The sequence below is a fragment of the Cupressus sempervirens genome, chromosome 4, assembly GCF_028749045.1.
Source record: "Cupressus sempervirens isolate cs-2001-9-10 chromosome 4, ASM2874904v1, whole genome shotgun sequence".
Lineage (NCBI taxonomy): Eukaryota > Viridiplantae > Streptophyta > Pinopsida > Cupressales > Cupressaceae > Cupressus > Cupressus sempervirens.
Genome location: NC_143121.1, coordinates 882,141,455 through 882,150,460, shown reverse-complemented (window position 1 = coordinate 882,150,460; position 9,006 = coordinate 882,141,455).

Here is a 9,006-nt window from a genome sequence, read left to right as displayed (position 1 = left end):
AGCATCCATTGGCACAATAACACAAAGCACCTTGTCTTTGTAAGGACCTATTTGAAACTCTGCTCATGTTTTCTCTTCTATGGTAGTACATTTCCCTTTTGTGAGCCATGGCACTCTATAAGCAATAGAGTGGGGTAGCCTCCTTAACTTCAACTTCTCTACTACTTTAATGGAAATTAAATTATTAGTGGAACAAGGACCAATAAAAATTTTGCAAACCTTAACTCCTACTTTACAATGAGTTCTCAACAAACCCTTCCTTTGTGGTGTCTTTGGTGGGAATTGAGTCTTGAGAAATGTCCTCCTCATCATTATTCATTCTCCTAGTTTTGGTGGAGCAATTGGTCCAAAAGAATGGACACTTTGACAATCATCTTCTCTAACTAGATTGGATCTTCTTTCCTCTTGGGAACTTGCACTATTTTTCTAAGGATATTTGGATGTATTGTGCCTTGTTTGATGACATCTGTGTTGACATTACAATCAAGTTTGTTTATTAGTAACACACACTTAATCAAATGGCTAGCAACTACTAACCTTATAGTATAGTTAATAGTGTTAACCAAGTAATTCAAGCTCTACCAAGTTCTACAGTTCCCACCAAGTTCCAAGAAAAATATTCATTTTGCACTGAGAAGTATCTACCAGCTTGGTGATTATCAGTGTTTATCAAGTTTCTCAGTGCAAACCGAGTTCTCTAGTGTTTACCTAGTTCATAGCTTCAGCAATGTGAATCTAGTTTTGACCAAGCTATACAATGTCAACCAAGTGATTTAGTTTATACCAAGCTCACAAAGATAGTTTTGACTGGGCTATGCAGTATCAACCAAGTGATTCAGTTTGTATGTTGAGTTTCGCAATGTTCACCAAGTCAACAGTGTAGACCGAGTTCAAACTATTTGGAAGTGATTAGTATGAGCTAAGCTTCTATGTCTACCAAGTGCATGAAAATGGAAAGCATTGACAGTGGTTGTTGTGTGTCAGAACCTTACCAAGTTTGTCTTCAGAATTTGAGTGCCAATAGTTGGGACGACATTGTGTATTTTGATGAAACTTGTATTGTAGCCAACTTCAATGAATTGTATATTGGATTGGTATATATGTAATGTATTATATCACGTCCAAAGAGATTGCATATGAATGGTATGAATATAAAAAAAAAAAATATAAGATAAGAAGTGAGAAGGCTACAAGTAGTATAAGGAGCAGCAAAGTTTTATCTATCACAGCAAGGTGATCATTACATTCCAAAGGAATCTCATTCAACAAATCAAGGTTGAAAATTTGAGATCAACCACTGGTTCATCCTAACAAGTGGAACAGTTAAATGCTTTCACAAGGTAGACTTAAAGATCTTTTGTAAATCTCTTTACCAAGTGCATACTTCATTGTATGTTTGTAAATCCTTTCGCAAGGTGGACTTAACAATCTTTATTGCTCCTAATAGGGTAGATCATCAAAAGTGATCATTGTAAACCTTAACAGGCCAACTTTATACTATAGTACTAAAGCTTGTGGGTATCATCCCCACCCCAATTTTACTTTCTATTTGGAAGGTTTATGGGTTACCATATTGTGTGGCAAAGTGTTATGAATGTTTTAATGCTTTCAATTTTTCATGCATGCAATTAGATTAGAATACACATGAAGGATTAATTGGTGAGTTAAGATTAAGTTTTATTGGTTACTAATTTACCCCTCCCCTCTCAATAACTTAGCCTATCTTATATTTCTAACAATTGGTATTAGAGAATTGTGGTCCTCAAAGAAGAAGTTTAATAGCTTGACCAAAGATCAGAGGCAATGGAAGAATTCAAACTTGATAAGGCTATTGACAATGAAAATCTAGATTCAAATTGGCTATTAGGCAACTTAAAAAAGAAAAGGAGCAATTCTCTCAATCCCTAAAAAGAAGAAAAGATCTTGCAGTATAGATGAATGACAAACTCTACACTGAAGAAAGAATTGAAGATATCCATTTATAAAGTAACTCAAATGAAGCCAATGAAGCAAATAGAGAACTATTAGAAAAGAATGGTAACCTTCAAGAAGAAGTTAGAAAGCTGAAAAGAGAACAACAAAATTAGTTAGTAAGATTATGTGAAGTCATGAAAGAGAAAAACAAGATAAAAGAAGAGTCAGAAGGAAAGAACAATGAAATTTAGCATCTATCCCTTCAACAAGCAGACTTCATTGATCAACTTACTAATGTAAATGAGGAAATCATGAATCTAAGATTAGAAAATGAAAGATTACAGAATGATCTAAACACTAAAAACATATGAGACAATAATGGATTTTGAAATCTTCTGAGAATGCAAGTCTGAGCAATGAAGCACATGTCACTCGAGAATTGGGTGACTCAAACATTTCTACTTGATCTCCCACAAGGATAACTAGAACTAAGATTCTAAAATAGACATCTTACATCAGTTCCAGTTAGCCAGAAGGAAAGGTCCATATCATCATTCAAGATGCAAAGGGATCACTGAGTGCCTAAGGAAATTTAGGACCTTATCAAGCTAGGTTGGGTTGCAAGACCCTGCTGAGCAAGGTTGGGACTAACTCAGTCATTGTATGGACAGCGAGTCATGAACGGCTCTATCAAACAATTAATTCAAACTGAGTGGAAGATAGTATGTCATTAAGCAAACAAATATACCAAGCATTTATGGCAATTGGAAAGTGAAATTTTTTAAAAGGGTGAAATCAAATTCATTTGTCATCGTGAATTTTCAAGAGCTTATGCAAAGAGCAATTTTTGTGCATTTAAGTGATCTATGCGAATTGTTGTTGAGGTTTTTTGTATTTTTCATAAACCGTACCAAGCAATGGCATCCTCCAGCAACAAAACCAAGAAAGGTTTCAAGATGTTAGTGACAAGAGTTGAGTGGAAAGTACCTAACTTCAAGTTGAGTCTGGCAATTGCAAAACCTCTTGATCCTAGCGGAGCTCAGTCACAAATTCCACCAAAGGTACTACTAGTTAATGATATTTGCTCATATTTTCGTTATTCAATTCAAGATATAGGAACCCTAGAAATGGATGAAACTTTGAAAAAGTTGTGTGTGAACGGTGTGTTGAAACCCAAGCATCAACACTTGGAAACCAAGGGTTTAACCCACATTCCATATATGCCTTGAGACTTTCAGATAAAGTGGATAAGGTTTATCCCTAGCCGTGTACACAATGGGAAACTATGGTTGGAATAGCCTATCTTGATAACAAAGAAATGATTCATTGAATCATGGGATTCCCAATGTTGGCCAAGGAAAAGACTACCAAAACCCTAAGTCAGGTAGAACTGGAAAAGAAAACTCTTTCTAAATGTGATGGAAGAGGTTTGAAGATCAATTGTGTAGCTGAGATGGAGTTGAATTTTGGAATTCACATAATTGCACATAAAATATATAGCTCCAGTCATCTCAACAGTGTATCATGTGAAGTAGTGGATCTCGCTTTCAAAGCAGTGAAGAACAACATGTCCTTCAACCTTGTCAAGTTGATGTTGAACCAATTCAACAAAAACATGGAAAGCATCAGAACTTCAAAGAATAACCCATGTAAGTTTGGTTTACTTCTAACCTATTTATTCTTCTTTGTGCAAAAAAAAATTCCTTCAAAAGGTACAGTTGTATGGAGAAAAGATGTGTCTGTACTTTATCAAATCAATGAGTATATAGTAGAGATGGGTGAAAATTATGTCAGTATCATGGACAATTATTTTGATTCATTCAAAGAAAAGATGAATAACATATTCAAAATTCCCAAGAAACATGTAGAAGATTACAAGGATGATGTTTTTTATGGTAGATTATGACAAAGTTTACATAGAAACAGTCAAACCTAGAGTAGTATGGATCAAGCCTCTAGGCTATGAGGTTAACATTGATGACACCAGGGATATCATTGAGGCATTTTTGAATGAATCTATAGATACCAAGGCCACATATTTCGGTACATATGATGAAGCCAAAGCTAGAATTGAATTAGAGATAAAGTTTCCTCAAGCTGTCAGCAAAGGAAAGAAAAGGATAGCAAAACTAAGACAAAGTAGTTGTACTCTCCTATTAAAAGAAGGTAAAGGAGATGATGTAATAGAAGATGATGTAGAAAATGAGGCAAATGAAACAAAATTAGAAGAAGAAGAGCCAGTCAAGAAGAAAGGTAAGGTTATCATAATCAAAACTACCAAGTCATCTACTATAGTATTTACAAGAAGAACATCTAGAAATAAATTGAAATTGGGTGAAGAAGTAGAGGATATTGTTTTCAAACGGCCTCTACCTATATTTCAAGAGAAATTGAAAGAGATTGATTCTATAGCTGGCATAGAAAATTTTAAATCATTAAGGTATGAGACTAGAAATGCAAAGGTAAGGAAGCAGGTTGAATACATGATTATGTCTAAGCTAGATAATAGAAATATTCACCTAACCAACTTGCATAGCAGATTTCCAATGAATGAATGGAAAGAATCAAACCAAGATGGGAACTTGCCAACAAAACTGCAAAGGATATATATGGGAAAACTCTGAGGCAACTCATGTCAAGTCTAAATAACAAAGAAGTAAAAGATTCCATCAAGCAAAATGAAGTAAAACTTCCTTTGAAATCTAACACTTGTTTGATATTGGTTAATGAGATTGAACATGTGGTGAAAATGCCACCAATCCATAGAAGAATATCTACAATCTTCATCAGGAAGGTGATTTTGTTGTTCATGTTAGTGATAAAGATGATCATGAAGATGGCATGGAAGAAAAGGTCAATAGTGATGAAGAATAAATAAATGATGATAATATAGATGATGAGAAGCAAGAACAAGAAGCCACCAAGGAAAATCTCCTTGAGATTTAGAGCATTGAGAAAACTGACCCTAAAAAGATTGCAGGAGTGGTTATGGCCTCACTTCCTCACTCTCTAAGGAAAGCTTTAAAGCCATCAAGCTCAGAGAAAGCTACTGCCAAATTAGTTGTGACAAAAATTGCAAATCCAAGCACTCAACCAATCCCTGCACCTATTCAGCTTAGTACTTCATTGACTGAAGTGATTAGCACTTCATCTACTGAGTAGTTAGTGCTTCCTGCTTCATCAATTTTGGCTACTTTGCAACAAATTTTTTTGTACAATCAGTGCAATATCTACTTTTGTTTCCAATCCTTCCATTTCCACTATTGTTACTATTCCAAGTATGCAAATAGTCAATACAAAGATAGTTGAGAGCAAGCCTCAACCAAGTACTAAGGTTTCTAGCAAAGGAAAAGATAAGGAAGAAGACATTGATCTTGATAAGGATATAGTTATTCCAAACTAGGATATCTCTACTTTAAATATTGATCAAATCATATATAGTAGGAGAGATTTTTTAGAAGAAAGCTAAGCATCAGAGGCTTAAAGAGGAGAGAAACAAAGAAATTTAAGTGCTAGAAGATGCAAAGAACATTCTTGAAGATGCACTCAGCACCGAGGTTGATACTTCTCAACCTATTTTAGCTCAATTAGCAAAAGTGGTTCAAAAATTTAATGAAGATCTGAATGGGCAAGAAAATTTGTTGCAAAGAGCAGAGAAGAAATTTGAAAACAAAGTATTGGAGCTAGTTGCACAAAAGATTGCAATATATCAAGTAGACTTGTGTACTATTCTAAGCTCATTGGAAACCTCTGCCAACAATGTCACTTCTCTATTCAATAAACTATGTGATACATCTATCTTTAGTCAAGAAATCAAAGATAAACTCTCCAAGATAGATGACAATCTGAAAGCAACTGCACACCAACTATCACTTGATCTGAACCAGGATAAGAGCCACACTTGTAAACATTCAAGGTATGATTCTTTCAAACATGGATGCATTGCAGAAACATATTGCACATGCCAAAACTCTCATCCATGATAACAACTCTTCATAGTTGTTCACATGATGGAGTTAATAGTAGAAGTTCAAATTGCATTAAATACAAGCAAGGTATTGCAAGAAAATTGGGACAAGACAATGTCACTAATTTTAAAGGTACATTCTCACTTCTTGTCACATTTTTTCATTACCATGTAGTATACACCTTTGGCATTTATGTCAAAAAGGGGAAGAATATGTAAAAAAGGAGAATATGTGATGATGCAATAAAAGGGGAGAAGATGTGAAGGTGTATATAATTTGTAAAATATATTGAATATATATGAATGGAGGAGCATCATAATATTATACATATACATGTATAGATAATTAGATAAACATCTCTTACAAAAGAAATTTTGAAAAATTTCAAAAATAGAGTACGTTACCAAGTTGAAGACACAAGATGGAGACTAAAGATTGTTTCAAACTTTTTGACAATTTAGTTTTGATTGATAAGTGTTTTTTGTCACTAATGCCAAAGGGGGAGATTTTTGACATTGCAGTCAAGTTTTCTTATCAGTCACACACACGCACACACACATAATTAGATGGTAAGTAGCTTCCAAGCCTATAGTATAGTTAATAGTGTTAACCAAGTAATTCAAGCTCTACCAAGTTCTACAATTACTATTGATTTCAGGAACAATATTCAGTTTGCACCAAGCAATATCTACCAGGTTGGTGATTATCAGTGTAAACCGAGCTTTGGTTATTATCAATGTAAATCGAGTTTCATAGTGTTTACTAATTTTCTTAGTGCAAACTGAGTTCTCTAGTGTTTACTGAGTTTGTATCTTCAACAATGTGAATCTAGCATTGATTGAGCTATACAGTGTCAACCAAGTGATTCAGTTTATATCGAGCTCACAGAGATAGTGTTAATCAAGCTATGTAGTGTCAACCATGTCATTCAGTTTATATGTCAAGTTTTGCAGTGTTCACTAATTCACCAGTGCAGACTAAGTTTAGACTACTTGGAAGTGATTAGTATGATCCAATCTTCTACATCTACCAAGTGCATGATGATGTTGAGCATTGAAAATGGTTGTCGAGTATCAGAACCTCACCAAGTTTTTCTTCAGAATCCGAGTACCAGCAATTGGGTTGACTTTGTGTATTTTGATGAAACGTGTATTGTAGCTTACTTTGATGAATTGTATATTGGATTGGTATAAATGTAATGTATTGTATCACATCCAAAGAGATGATATATGAATGGTATGAATATATATATATATATATAAGAGCAAAAGTGTGAAGGCTACAAGCAGTATAAAGAGTAGCAAAGTTTTATCTATCATAGCAAGGTGATCATTACATTCCAAAGGAATATCATTCAACAAATCAAGGTTGTTGATCAAGGATTAGCCACTGGTTCATCCTAATAGGTGGAACAATTAAATCCTTTCACAACGTAGACTTAACAGTCTTTTGTAAATCTCTTAACTGAGTGCATACTTCATTGTATGTTTGTAAATCCTTTTGCAAGGTGTACCTAATAGTCCTTATTAATCCTAACAAGGCAGATCATCAGAAGTGATCATTGTAAGCCTTAACAGGCCAACTTTATATTGAGTACTAAAGCTTTTGGGTACCGTCCCCACCCCAATTTTACTTTCTATTTAGAAGGTTTATGGGTTACAATATTGTGTGTCAAAGTGTTATGAATTTTTTAATGTTTTCAATTTTTCATGCATGCAATTAGATCAAAATACACATGAAGGATTAATTGGTGAGCTAAGATTATTTTTTATTGGTTACTAATTCACCCCTCCCCTCTCCGTAACTTAGCCTATCTTATATTTCCAACAATCTAAAACACTTGTAGGGTTCTTAATTCCTTCCTCCAAATCTTTCTCTTTGATTTTGATCTTCTCCCTTAAAAGGATCCTTTATAACTTCTCTCTACTTAAGCATTGTCTTGACTTGATTCTCCATAGTTCTTAGGACCATTTCCTCTTCCATTTGGTGTCCCTCTACCCCTATTATGACTTCTTTCTCTACCTCCTTGGTCTTGTTTTCTTTTCAACTTATCATCTTCCTTTAATGATAACTGATAGCATTCTTCAATAGGGTTAGGAGCACATAGACCGAGTTCATCTTGAATGGTGATTCCTAGGTCTTGCATATATCTGGCCAACTTCACACTCTCAAGCTCCACAATCTTGCATTTCATGGCTAGCCTCTAAAACTCTTTAGTGTAACTTGAGACATCTATCTCATTCTTCCTCAAACTTTGTCTCCTCTTATGAAGTCTCACTTCATAATCCTAAGGCATGTATGTCTCCTTCATCAGGGCCATCATCCTTTTCCATTTGGAAATAAGATTCTTTTTCTACTTTGCCCTTTCATCTAAAATGAAACCCCACCAAGTTAGGGATGATCCCTTCAACCTAGACTTGGATATATTAACCCTTTAGTGTTCAGGTATTTCCTCTCATTCAAAAAAACAATTTGAGGGAATCCACCCAATCCATGATAGCATCAAGATCCATTTTTCCAACATTCACTAGAAGATCTAACTTCTCATCCATGGTTCTCCTTTCTATAGATTTCAAGGCCTTCAAGAGGGGTCTCTGGTCCATTGGAACCTCTTCTTCAACCTTCTCAAGGGGCTCTTCATCACTCCTTTTAAAATTTATAAATTTGTTACCATCCTTCTTAAACCTTTCTTCTTCATCTTTCAAGTTCCTTTCTCAAATCTTTGTTCTCTACCATTTGTTCCATCACACTCCTAGCAAGTTTTGGACTAGTCAACCTTGGGGGAATTCTGTCAGTTTCATTTTATCCTTCAAAAAATTTGGCTCTCAAATCCTTCTTCTTAAGGACCTTTTATGTGCTCTGATACCACTTGATGTAGAGGGTACTCCAAGAAATGTGTTCAACCTTTCCCACCAAATCTATCTATAAAGAGTTGATTGTAATATCGTGTGTAGTTCTTCACAAGGCTTTATAAATTACACTCCTTGTCCCTAGTTCTAGACTAAACCCTAATATTTCCCATAACTCTTTAGTGCAATTGAAGAAACATTTGTGGGCTTAGATAAGAGATATACCAAGAGTCCTAGTTAAAACCCCAACTACACAAAAATAAATTCCACTCTAT